Source organism: Neomonachus schauinslandi, chromosome 5 (assembly GCF_002201575.2).
Source record: "Neomonachus schauinslandi chromosome 5, ASM220157v2, whole genome shotgun sequence".
Taxonomy (NCBI): domain Eukaryota; kingdom Metazoa; phylum Chordata; class Mammalia; order Carnivora; family Phocidae; genus Neomonachus; species Neomonachus schauinslandi.
In genome coordinates this window covers 66,904,873-66,919,612 of record NC_058407.1, presented here as the reverse complement: position 1 = coordinate 66,919,612, position 14,740 = coordinate 66,904,873, and positions in this window count along the sequence as shown.

The following is a 14,740-nucleotide window of genomic DNA, read 5'->3' as shown; positions in this document are numbered from 1 at the left end:
TGACCGACACCCCCGCCCACCCCAGCCTCCCTGGCTGTCTTCCCCTTCACTTTTACCCTTACTCATTTACTTGATAAATTATTTAACAAGTATGTACTAAGGGCTAGATTAGTTAGAATGCTTTGGGATAAAAGATACGGGCAACTGACTTTCTAAACGATAAGGAAAATTATTATTTCTGTACTAGGAGGTCCAAACTCTAGGCACGGGTCTCTGGCTCGTTTCTGTGGTATTCGTTTGGCCCTGTGCTCTTCAGTGGGTTGTCCTTGTCCTCCAGCAGCTGCTAGGACAGCCAGTAACAATGGGCAACATGCTTTCTTGGTCATATCTAGCAAGAAAGAAAGAGGGGGAAAAAAAAACTATCCCCAACTCTGGTGTAAAAATCTGTCAGTTCAGTCTATCAGAGGCAACTTAGATCAAGTAGCGACAGTTAGCCTCAGAATGTCACATGATGATTGGCTTCAACTTTGCTCCGGACCACTTAGGACCAAGGAGACTGGAATTCCCGTGGTTGATTTAGGACTGAACCCTGGAGCTGGACGAGGAATCAGTGTCCCCCAAATTATGTGGACTACATGGGAAGGAAGAAGGGGCTCGGTCTGATTTACTGTTCATTATAAACTATCTGTCTATTCCTTAAGCTCATTCCAGGTACTAAGTGCTTCTCTGTGTGCTAGGGATAGAGGTAGTATACCTTTTTAATTGATGAAGGACTATTTTTACAGCTAAAGCTGCCTCTACATCTTCCCCCAAAGAACCATGTGTTCTCTCTCCAAGTGGTGGCATTTCACGATCTCTTACCCCCGGATGGGGTGACATTTGAGAGCAAGTACCTGACTCTACCAGTATCACATCCCATAAGCAGTCACTCATTCTGCTTTGCTTATGGCCAACCCTGCATATATCCTACAAGATCCTCATGAGCATAGGTGTGCCCTCTTGGGGAAGGTTATTACTTCTGCTCCCATCCATACAATGTGCTATAAATGGATGCCAAATTTTCTGCTAGAAAGTTCTATACTTCGTTCCCAGGAAATTGCATTAAGCATTGGTCAAATTATCAGCCTCTGCTTAGAAAGTTATTTGGACATTTAAGATACCTCCTCAGAAATATTTTAGAAATATGCAGATTTAGAAGTTGCAGATTAGGGCGCCTGGGTGGCTCAGTTGGTTAAGCAACTGCCTTCGGCTCAGGTCATGATCCTGGAGTCCCAGGATCGAGTCCCACATCGGGCTCCCTGCTCAGCGAGGAGCCTGCTTCTCCCTCTGACCCTCCCCCCTCTCATGTACTCTCTCATTCTCGCTCTCTCAAATGAATAAATAAATCTTTAAAAAAAAAAAGAAGTTGCAGATTATTCATATGCCACTAGAAATTCTGTAAAAAAAAAAAACCAAAAAACCACAATACGAAAACAATGGATCATGGATCACCACATCAAAAACTAATGATGTATTGTATGGTGACTAACATAACATAATAAAATTTAAAAAAAAAACACACACTTTAGGCAAGTCCTAGGCAATTGGTACTTTTTTGTTTCTTAATTCTTACACAAAGGAGAATGTAAGAGGGTCTTTATAAAGTATAGAGCTACTCCACCACCCCATACATACCTGCCACAACTTTACCACCTAACCAAAAATGTGATTTCAGGTGGTATCAAGAATGAATATGAGCATTAATTCTAAACTCCACATGGGCTTAATCAGAATCACAGCCTCATCTGTATGCTCTTGTAAGTGCAAGGCAAAGAGACTTGCCAATGTAGCTGAAAGGAGAAAGGCCAACTGGATGGAAGAGACCCACAATTATTGATTAAATGTATAAACAGCAAATGCAGAAATGCTGGACTCTCAGGAAAGAAGTTCTCAAAATAATCCTGAGACCTAAAACCAACTGATATTATTAACAATACTAAGTATTTGATCATGATTTATTATTTATAAAATGATTTTACACAAATTATCTCATTTGGACATCCTAACAATCCTGTTAGATGGAGGAAAGGTATTTTCATCTGATGGATGAAGAACCTGATGAGACAAAGTTTAGGGCTGTGTCATGAGCCTCAAAGATGGCAAGTTCAGAAGATAACACTCACTCCCTGGTTTGATCATCTCTGAGCCACACCTGGCTCTGACTTGCCTTGTCCTGTGGGGAGCATTTATGTTTCAATGTGCCCAGTGCAAAGAATAAGCTCAAAATTGATTTTTGGGTTGCTGGATGAGAAGAATGGACGAAAGGAAGAAACAAATGGGTGATCTGGAGCAAGTTACAGTGAAAACCAGAATTACAATTAAGGATATTTTTAGGACTAGGGAGAGTTAATTAATATAAGCTGTCTTCAAGAATATATGGAGAATTTCTCAGAATGGAGAATTGAATAAAGGCAAAGTTGAGGAATGTTGCCCACTGATTTAAAACTTATCTTTTTCATCGGAGGGGGAGACGAACCATGAGAGACTATGGACTCTGAGAAACAAACTGAGGGTTCTAGAGGGGAGGGGGTTGGGAGGATGGGTTAGCCTGGTGATGGGTATTAAAGAGGGCACATACTGAATGGAGCACTGGGTGTTATACGCAAACAATGAATCGTGGAACACTACATCAAAAAATAATGATGTATGGTGACTAACATAACATAATAAAAAAGTTAAGAAATAAAACTTACCTTTTTCAAAATATACACTGTAAACCTTGATTGTTGCTTTCCTCTAAAAAGATCTTTAATGCCTCTATTATTTTTTCCATTGATAGTTACCATTTGTTGTGTTTACTCAGTGCCAGTTACTCTGCATAAATTTTCTGGTCTAACCCTCACAATTACCCCTTAAGTGGGAATTATTGACTGTATTTTGTAGATAAAGAAGCTATAGTTTGGAAGGGTTAAGTAAGTCTCAGCTCAGACAAAAGAAAGTCATGGAGCTGGAATTAGAAAGGAACATAACCATAGCTCAATGCCTTTCTGCTGGGCCAGGCTCTCTTTTTGGGAGACAGGTCCCTTATAAACTTCTTCTAAAGGGCAGATGCAAAAATTATACTTCTTAGTAGCAATAGCATTGACCATTATACTTACAAATATATGAAATTTATTTAGCAAAACTCAAATCTCAATTGCAACTAGTAAATTCAAGGTGAAAAACAGTAACATAAGGTACACCTGAGCAATTTCATCTTTTCCCTGGTCATTTTAAGTGATCAAATATGTGCAGGTTAGGTCCACACTTCTGTGATTAGTATTGAAAGCATTCAAGGTTTTAGGATTTTAATTACATGCTCCCAGAATACCAAGAAGTTCTGTAAATATTTTATTATCAAAATGCATGTACATTCCCCAGTAACCGATGATGGGCTTGTCTTTTCCTGATGCGTAAAACGTAGGAAACCGCCCGAGAGGCTTTTCCTATTAAATCTCTTGTATTAGTAAACCTTAAAAAGCCATGGCTTGTATTATCAGTAGCACTTCTTAAAAGACACAATCAAACAATAATTTTGGTGCAGGAGGGAATTCGCACTGTTCAATGAAATTGTCCAAGACCAATCCGGAGCTATCATCTGAAATATTGCCCATAATTGAGCATAAAAGTATTCCAGGTGTTCTGTAGCCACAAAAACAAAAACAAAACACACACACACACACACACACACACACAAACAGGGTGCATAGCCCTGCCCTCCAGAAGTTTAAATCGTAATGAAAATGGGAAAGGAGAGCAGACCCAGCCATATGTTTAGTAGATCATTAGCCAGGCTCTAGAGGATGCAGTGGCATCAGGAAGACAAACAGGTTACTGTGAATAATTTGACATCCAGATTCCTTGAGTGGTAAATGTTGCCCACCCCCTGTAGCCTGGTTAGTGAGCTCTTCAGCAGATGGCTGATTTACCTTTCTTATTTCACTCTTGCCGTTAACCTAGGAGAGGAAGAATTCTCAATTTCCAACCCAGATGTGCATGACTATTTAACTCCAAGAAAATACACAGAAAAAGAGCTGGTGACTTTCTTGTTAGTAGTCAGTGTTACAGAGATGAAGACTGGGGTTTCTTTTTGCTGCTAAAAAGCTGTGACTTTTATTCCATTTGAAAGCATTGAAGATTCCTAACTCTGCTAAGGGAAAGAAGACTGAAGAACAGGTCTTCTTTCCATGGAAAATTCTACCAAAACACTTTCCTCCCCAGTTCACCTGTACCTCTTATTACTAGAAAGAGCTGTGAGTTGGGGCCACCTCAGAGGATGGTGCTTTTTCCTTAGGAATCTGATCTGCCCCAGGTAATTTGCATAGGCTTTACTTTGAAGAAAGAAGATGAGTAATAAATTTAATTAGCCAGTGCTTTTCTTGAAATGTATCTGAAAGCAGATGACAGATCTCCATAATCAAATACCACCCACGCTTGAATTTTACACTATTTTCTTAAAAGGGGAATGAACTGATTTGTAACTGTAGTTGCTTATAAATACATGCAGTTATTTTTATCTTGTTTTCTGTGCTGGATGTGGCTTTTGCTTGTATATAAATTAGTGAGAAAGAGCTGCTTTTGCAAGGGAAAATTTATAATTCATTGCTGATGTGTCCTACTAATCGCCCAGAATAAATTCATTCGTGTGCTGTCAACACTGAGAAGGGCTTCTCCTGGCCCAACACATACAACATTTTCATTTTTTTGCTTCAGTTGAACTTCAACTGAACTTCAGAACTTTAATGTGAGATCCTTGCAAATAATGGCTAACTCATCTGATCGCAAACTTTTAGAATATTTTAAGGATAGTTTGAGTCCAGCCTCCTACCGCTTACAATATAATGCTATGCACAGTATTTCAAATAGAGGCTAGCAAAATAAAAATGTTATCTTCATTACCCTACTTACTGTTTAGGTAGTCTGTCTGACTTCCCCTCTGATTTTATTAAGTTGACTCATTCATGCAGCATTTACTGGGTAGCTATTATGGGCCAAGTACCACGGATACAAAATGCATACGAAAATGCATAGGGCATAATCCTTCCCCCAAGGAGCAAAAAGTAGTCAGAGAGGCAGACATGTAAACAAGTAAGTAATTGCAGAGTGCTCTGAGATCCCAGGGGGGAAAAAGTAAAGTATTCTTATAGGGAAGGTGGGGGGGGGGGGCGGCGGGGGGAGCCTTTGTGGGGACTAACATTGAAGCAAAGTCCTAAAAACAAAGCAAAAATTCAACAAGTACAAGATGAAAGGGACGTATGACCAGGGATGGTCTGGGACTGCTGGTGCTTGCTGAGGCTGGAACACAAGGTGAAGATGGGTGTTTATTAATGCTGCATTGGATGTATTTATAAAGACACAATTGTCATAGTCTACTAAATGTTACTTAAGTTGTTGACTATGTCTTCTTTTCTAAAGAACTCCAATAATGCAATGCTACACACAAAATAAGAACTGTAACATTGTTCACCGACAAAAGGCAGTAAAGAACAATTCCAAAAAATAAGCATTCAATTCAACAAATATTGGTGGGCTGTCAGGATTTTTATTAATTTGTTTATGATAATTTTATATTTTTATCTACATGTAATATATTTATAATACTTAAATATATAAGCATTTCTTTAACATATATTTAATATACAATTTCTATCTTTATAATAGCTCATAAAGATAAATATATAATGTGTAATATATGTAACAATATAATGAATATGTAATAAATAATAAAGAAAGGCTGAATCTGCTTTATGTGGCACCCACTATATTCCAGGCTATGTTGTAGCCTTCACGGAGACAGAAGTAAACAGATGGGACTCCAGACCTCATGAGACTTACATTACAGCGGGATGAAGGTAACCAATAAATGTAATGTAAAAACAAAATAATGTCATGTTTAAGAGGCTTGGGGAGGTATGGAACCATTAACCACAATAAGAAGGGGAAGGGTTTGTGTTTCCTGATGCTAGCTTGCCCTCTAAAACCAGCCTAATCATTATAAACTGTACAAATATTGTGTGTGTGATAGATTCATTTTTATAGTTTTCATAGTAAATACATTTTTCTGTATTTATCATGTAAAATGCAAACTTGGATAGCCGTGTTAAGGGTTCCTTTCTTAAAGGGAGGCAGTAGATTGCCATGCTGGTGAAGAGCAAACAAACCACCTGGGCTCATATCTCATAGCTGAGTGGCCTTGGGCAAGTTAATTAACCTCTCTGTATCTTAGGTCCCTTATCTGTAAATAACAACAACAACAATAATAATACCCACCTCATGGAGTTGCTCTAGTATTAAATGATTTAATACATGTCGATCACTTAGAACACCCCTAAATACATAACAGGCACTCAATAAATTCCACCCACCACTATTATCAAAACTTTTTTTAGACAGGCCAGTGATTGAATAAGTTCAAGTTTCAAAAAAAAAGTCATGAACAAAATATGTTTTAGAGGACTTTCTCTTGATTCACAGTAGATACTACGAGTGGCCATAACATTAAAAGATAAACTAAAGATAAAAAAAAAAACAAAAAAACTCCCAGAAGTAAAAAGGGGTCTCTTGTCCCAGCAGAGATGTAGAGGTTAGTTGACCAAGAGTTTGGAGGTTCTTCCCCCGCTACAACATGCCACCTCTCCTGGACAGAGGAGTAAAATCATTCATCATTATGGTAATAGGAAAGTAAACTATTTCCTACTTTCATCAATGGTGCATCCTTTCCAATGGACTTAAACTAGCCCTCTGCAATTAGCAGTTGTTTTTCTGGTGGTTTCAAAGCTTGATCCTCTTACAACACTTTATTTCTGTGCATTACTCATACACATGTTGAGAAGCCAGCATAATAAGGTGATTTCTCCATTAAGCTTTCACTTAGTCAACTTTACTCGTTCAAGTCAATAATTAAGTTTTCCCTTCCTGGGAGAGCTGGAAAGGCTTCATAGAGGAGATGATATTTGAGTTGGATCATGAGAGAGATAGGATATAGGAGTATATCTTGTGGAGAAGGGCAGAACACACAAGTTCAGGAAGTAGTGATACGTTTGGGGTGTAACATCTACAGGGCTTAAGATCATATTTCACTCAGAAATGAACAATATTAATATACCGGGTCATCTTTTGCTGGCTCTTGCTAATATAACTTCTCTTCTCTGTTACCATTGCCTCCCCCTCCGCCAACACAGACACATACAAATGGACATTCACACATATTCATAAGCATGGAAGATATGTTTTACATTTGAAAGAAGAAAGGCACTGTTTGGTGAGGAAAGAACAAAAAATGGAGAAGAAAAAAGCATGTAAAAATCTAATCCTTTTAAAACAAATTTTGTGCCCTCCATAGAGAGAGGGAGGTAAAGACAATCTGACAGATCTCTTCAAGAGTGACCTGTGAAATTCTGGACACAAAGATGGCCCATAAATGCAGGCAACAAAGCATGGCAGAAAGCTATAGCCATTCTTCCCCCTGCCCCCCACTATTAAGACCTCAGTACCAACTGGTGCCCAAAAGCTCCCAAGGCTTCCAACCACTCCAAATAAACAGAGCATCTCAGTAAAAAGTGGGATGTTTGCTATGCAGATGTAGCTCAAGACTCTCCTAGCTCCCTCTTCCACTCAGACTGCCGCCATGAAGCTCCCCCTATAAAGAAAGTCTGGGGAAGAAAACAACCTGGGAAGTACTTGGCATAGACAGAACATCGCTCTTCTCCAAGGGCCATGTTAGCAGTGAGGCTTCTCCAAGTGATTTCACACGAGTGAGTACTAGGGGCAGAAGCTAAGTGTGAGCACAGCTGGCAAAATAGACTGTGTGGTGTGAGCACTTGTGAGGCATCATGTTTGAAATTTCTAGAAATAAACGGAGGTGCATTTTTGCACGTTTTCAGATACAATGGCTACTGAAGAACTTGTACTAAGAGTAGGAAGGGTGTTGGTTCTGCAATTTTCTTACCTTGATTCAACATATCTGTATGGTCTGCCATGTGGTAGGCACTATTCTAAGCACTGGCAATATTCCTGTCCTCATGAGGCTTATATTGGAGCAGATAATAGATAAAATAAAAAAGTAAATTATAAGACATGTTAGAAGATGAGAAGTGCTAGCATAAGGAAATAATAATGCAGATGAAGGGAATGAGAATTGCAAGGGTAGGCATTGCAATTGCAAATTATAGTCAGGTGACATGTGAACAAAGACTTGATGAAAGTAGGGGAGTGAGTCCTGCCAATAACTGAAGAAAGAGCATGTCAGGCAAAAGGACCAACCAGGACAAAGGCCCTGAGATGGGATGTGGCCAGACTGTTTGAAGAAAAGCAAGACCAAGTGTGAATGTTGAAGAGTGAGTAGGGGTGGGTGGTGGGTCCTATTACTCTTGTGCTTACATTCCTGGTATAACCTTTGATATTTCAAGTCTTGAATATTTTATAATGTTTGCTTTAACTGAATGTAGAAATATAATCAACATAATCCACTTACCCAGGCATACATAAGTTGCAGTACTTTGCAATAAGCTGAAAATAAACAAAAAAGGAAGGTGCCACTGTCATCCCCCTCCACATTGTGGAGCTGTCACTCTTCCCTCAGGATATATCACATATTATATATGTTCTGTGACCGTCTGATATCGCACTGAGTGTGAGTGTTGGTATCAGTTCATAAAATGATATTAATAACAAATTATTTTCATTAGAATAAAATGTAAATCTTAACGCAAGTTCAAGTACATTCTTCCAGTATGCTCACACCCCTGCCCACCCTGATGATCTTGTGTGCCACTATGGCACCTCTTTCAGAGGACCAGAGACTGACGGTCCCCAGCTCAGGCTGCAGTGTGAGTCCTGGGAAACCTCTTCTGGGCTCCAAGGAAGGAGGGATTTGTCCACGAATTACAGAGGAAAGGGTCCAGGAAAGTGACACAAAGGGCACTATCCAAGAACGAAATTAAAACACAAAATAGGACAATGTTTCTGAAGAAGCTGCCAGTCCAAAGGAGCAAGGGCAAGCATGGAAAAATCCAGAAGGAGATAAAGAAACAAACTATGAAAATAGTTTATTCTTTGCTGTGCATCTCAAAAAATATCTAATTCCTGAAAGATTTAGAGTGTAAAGTTTATGCCAAAAAGAAAAGATTTTGAAGAATTCTTGATCAATCAAAGCCAGTTTTTTCCTTCACCACTCACCCCCACTCCCACTCCCAGATAAGGTGTCTGTTTGGCCCAAACTTTTCCAGTTTTAGCAATGAAAATCCCACACCTCTGGAGCCCTCTTCATTTCAGGAAAATCATTACAGTTGGTCACCCTACTCTCAGATTACATAAATGGTTCACAGACTTGAAATAGGGGAAGAATTAGAAGAGAAGCAAAAGAATTTGATGCTGATGTGGGTCTTGGAGAACGCGTCTCTGCAAAGGAAGAATAATGGAAACCTAAAACAGATTTGGGAAATTCAAAAGCAAAGGGGACTTATGCTTTCACTGTGAGATAAAACCTAAAGAAGTGATAAAATCCCTTGGTAATGCAAGGCAATATGGTGCAGAACAGTAATAGAAACAGGTTTGTGGTAAGTCTAGGCTAAGAGAACATGAGACCACCTGAAACAGTTGGCTGCTTTCTGCATGACACAGGAGGAATGTTATATGTTTTCTGCATGGCCAAGAGGAGCTTGAAGAACCAGATCCAAGAAGTCTTGAAACTGAACATAAGACACAACAGTGACCTGTATGGACTAGATGGGGAGGGATGCCTTATCAACCTAAATGGATAGTCAAGGACCAGCTGGGTGGATAAGGGATGACCCATGACCACCTAAGCCCTTTCCCCTCACCCCCAAAACCTTGACACACCAAAGCTCCTAGAATTTAAATGCAATCCTGGGTGAAGATAGGGCAGTAGGGGAAGGGCATATGTATGACTAGGACAACTCTGAATTCACTTGAGATTTCTTTCCCCACCACCTAGCATAAAGGGACTTAAAATACAAATGAAATTCAATTATAGAAAAGTTAACTTATATTTCCTACACACTTGAGTCTGTGTCCTGAAATTTATAATTTTTCTCTTTCTCTAAAATATATGCATACACACACATCTGGAAGCATACACACCAAATGATAAACAATAGTAAACTTTGGAGAGGGAAGTTGGTTGATTTTGAGGACAATATAATTTTTTACTCTTTATGGTTCTGAATGTTTAAATTTTTACTAAGATGAACTTATCACTGTATAATTAAAAATAAACAAAAGAAAGAAAATATGGGCTTTCCCATAAGGATGGCATATGCTTATTTTATTACTGTCGTGCTGCTTATGGACAGATCCATGACAAATAGAGAATGAGGCAATGTAATATTCAATCTGAGAAAAGGGGTAAAACCAATGAGAGGCAATGGTTAGAATGTGACATGGACTGTAAAGATAGAGAAAAGCTGAATTTTTGTTGTATTGGGTTTTTGGGAAAGTTTCTATAGGCTGATAGACTAGAAAGAAAAGATAAACAAATTTTATAGTAGAAAAGAATGAGGTTTACAAAGCAGAGAATGATACGACCCAATACCAACGTTCACTGGCCCTCTATCCTTCATCCTCCACAGCCTTGCAACATTTGACACTGGACCATCCCTCCTCCCTAAGCTGCTCCTCTGACAGCTTGGGGTCTGTCTCACCCTTTTCTCTCTCTGGGCTCTCTTCTGTGGCAGCTTCCAATCAGCCCCACGGGTTTAATTAGCACTTTCAAGTAGATGATTCCCAAAGTGGTATCTCTAAAGGTGACTTCTCTCCTGGGTCACATTCCTCATATCGAATTCCCTGCTAACATAGCATCCCATCCTAATATATTAAAAAACAGGATCCTTAATTCCCCTCATCCTCCAGTGTCTATTCCTATTAAAGATACTACTATCATTCCCCAGCCATGTCATTTTGGATCAGAATTTCTTTTCCCCTCTTTATCTCTTTCCCCCTTCATACAATCAGTTACTCAGCTCTGTTGATTTTCCTTTGTGTATTTCCATCTTCTCTCCATTTGGGACCTTTTCAGCCTACTGTCCTACCTAGACTACTAACCTTCTACCTAGACTACTGTAATAGTAGTAGTCTTCCAATTTCTGGTTAGTTCCCCTCTCCAGAGGCAAGCAAAATGCATTTCACACAATGCCAGAAACTCCTGGAAGTACATTCATTTAATACAAATTTATTGAGCACCTGCCCAAGCACCAGGCACTATTCTAGGTCAGTGTGAACCAGAAGTAATTAAGACAATGTTCCTACTCTCCTAGAGCTGACATTCTAGTGGCAAAAGACAATAAACAAGTGATAATAAGAAGTGCTATGAAAAAACAATAAATTTGGGGAATAATGCATTGGGAGTAGAACTGATGACTTCCCAGAGAGTAGTGAAGACAGACTTCTCTGAAGAAACTACCCTTGGCTGAGACCTGACTTGCCTCTCAGAGCTAAATATTTCAGGAAGAAGAACTACAAAGTGAGAGAGGAGTAAGCAGGGCCCAGCTCACAGAGAGCCTTGTGGAAGTCTGGATTTTATTTATGTGAAGGAAATCCATTAAAAAGTTTTAAGCATTTGACTTATCTGATTCAATTTAATTTCTTAAAAGATTACTCTAGCAGTGATGTGGAGAATGACTTGTAGGGCCTGGGGTATGGGAAGATGGAAGAAAAGAGAAATGCAAGAACTACTGAAGTTGTCCAAGTGAGAGATGATGGTGGTTTGGACCAGAGAGGCACCAGCAAAAATGTTAAGTGCTTTGGATGTAGAGCCAAGATATTTGATAAATGGATTTACTGTGAAGTATGAAGGAAATCACAGATTCCTCCATGGTTTTGGCCTGAAAAACCATATGATGAAAGTCTATTGACTAAGATGATGAAGGTCTATTGAAGAGCAGGTTTGGAGGGCAAGGGCAGGGACATATAAAGTTTGAGATGACTAGTAAGCATCTCTTGTAAGATGATATTTTAAGGATGATTTCTTGTATAATTTCTAACTTTTTATTTTGAAAAATTACAAATATATGCCAAAAAACAGAGAATAATATAGTAGATTCCTATATAACAACCATCCAGCTTCAACAACTATCAATATTTGGCAAATCGTGTTTCATCTCTCTCCCCAATATACACTTGCCCTGCCTACCACCTCACTCCACCCAGTTGGTGTATTTCAGAGAAATTTCCAGACATTATAGCATTTTATCTATATTTTATGTAAATGCTTTGGTATATACCTAATAGATGAACATTTCTTTTATAACACATCCATAAAACCATTTTCAAACCTAATAAAATTACTATTAATTTCTTCATAGCATCAACTATCTAGTCATTATTCAAATTTTCCCAATTGCTGGAATGGAATAGAGAGCCCAGAAAAAAACTCTTGCATATTGGTCAAATGATTTTCAATAGGGATACTAAGACCATCCAATAGGGAAAGGATAGTCTTTTTAGCAAGTTGGGTATCCACATGCAAAAGAATGAGTTTGGAACCTGACTTAATATCATACACAAAAATTAACTCAAAATAGATCAAAGACCTGAACTTAAGAGCTCAAACTACAAAAGTCTTAGAAGAAAATATAAAGGAAAGGCTTTCTGACACTGAATTTGGCAATGATTTCTTGGATATGACAACAAAAGAAAAATAAACCAATTGGACGTTATCAAAATTGAAAACTTTTGTATATCAAAAGACAGTGTGAAAAGAGTGAAACGGCACCACACAGAATGGGAGAAAACATTTGCAAATCATATATCTGATAAGGAGCTAATATCCAGAATATATCAAGAACTTCTTTAACTCAACAACAAAAACAATCCAATTAAAAAATGGACAAAGGAGTTAAAAAAGAAATTTTTCCAAAGAAGATACACAAATAACCAATAAGCACAAAGATGCCCACCATCACTAATCCCTGGGAAATGCAAACCAAAACCACAAGGAGATACTAGGATGGCCATTATCAAAAACTCAGAAATAAGAGGTGTTGGTGAGGATGTGGAGAAGTTGGAACCCTGTGCATTGCTGGTGAGAATGTAAAATGGTACAGCCATTGCAGAAAACAATATAGTGATTCCTCTAAAAATTAAAAATAGAATTACCATATGATTGAATAATTTCAGTTGTGGGTATATACCCAAAAGAATTGAAAGCAGAAACTCAATTATTTGTACACTCATTTTCATAGCAGCATGGAAACAATGCTGGAAGGGTGGAAACAATAAAAGTATCCATAGATGGATAAATGGATAAACAAAATATAGTTTATTCAACCTTACCAGGGAAAGAAGTTCTGACACATGCTACAAATGGATAAACCTTGAAGACATTATGCTAAGTACAACATATTGCATTTGATTGACTGGTCTTGAAAGTCTCTATTAATGAAAAACAATTCCCTCTCACCTACTGCTTTTTTACCTTTTATTGTTGAAGAGACCAAGTTGTTTGGTTTGCATTCTGGATTGCCTGATTGCATTCTTATGGTGTCATTTAACATGTTCTTCTATCTCCTGTAGTCTAGTAGCTAGATGTAAGGATTTGATTAGATTCAGGTTCAGTTTTTTGGCAGTGATACTTTCTAGGTAATGTTGTGTGTTTCTTATTGGATCACATCAGGAAGGAACTGATGTATGATTGCCATTCTCTTTCTGATGTTAAGATTGAGTGCATTCACATGTTGTCAGCCTGATCCAACCATTATAAGATTCTCCATCAACCTTTCACCCAATAATTCTAGTAGCCATTGATGATCATTGATGACCTATAGCCATTATTTCATTATGGGATGCAAAATGGTGATTTTCTAATTCTATCATTCTCTCAGAACTCACTAGTTTGTATTCTGCTATAGAGACAACTTTTTCATCAAAAGTATTTGTAACTCTAAGATAGTTTGTCTAAGAAGTCAGGAAAAATGCTTGATTCTTTCCTTGTTATTAGAATAATATGTTAGTACCTAGCAACTTTGAAAGATTACCAATTATTTTGTTTTGTTTTAAACATGGGTTGTTGGGGCACCTGGGTGGCTCAGACAGTTAACCATCTGCCTTTGGCTCAGGTCATGATCCCAGGGTCCTGGGATCAAGCCCCACATCAGGCTCCCTGCTCAGCAGGGAGCCTGCTTCTCCGTGTGCCTCTGCCTGCCACTCCCCCTGCTTGTACTCTCTCTCTGTCAAATAAAAAATAAAAAATCTTAAAAAAAAACCCAAAAACATGGGTTGTTAATATGTTTGATTTTTTTCAACTTGTATTTAGTATTCTTTTTAATGTTCAAATGGTTCCGTCTGTGGCCAGTAGGCATCCCTTCAAGTTAGCTCCTGAGTCTTTTTAAAAGCATGGTAGTCTATATTAGTTTCCTTGCTTTCTGGCACCACACAATGTTCCAGGCTTATCTTGCATAGGTCCTGCATCAGACTTGGAATCTGCAACTTCTCCCAGGAGCCTCAGGAAACAGTATTTAGAGACCACAGTCTGAGAGGCAGGGATACTAGTTGCTTCTGAGATTGTTTCTAGGCCTTTTGAAGTACAGAGCTAGGAAACCAGTTTTATTGTTTTTGGTTTTTGGTTTTTAAGAGAAAAATATATCATGAGTACATATCATCTTTCCAAAATACAGGTTTTAATTTAACTTCTGTAATGTTATATATGTATCTCTTTTATCCTGAAAATCTTGGTTCCTAATGACATAACATCATTATTTATCCTATAACATACATGTTTTCAAAACAATGTTAATACTAACAATATAACTACTAAATACAATTTAAG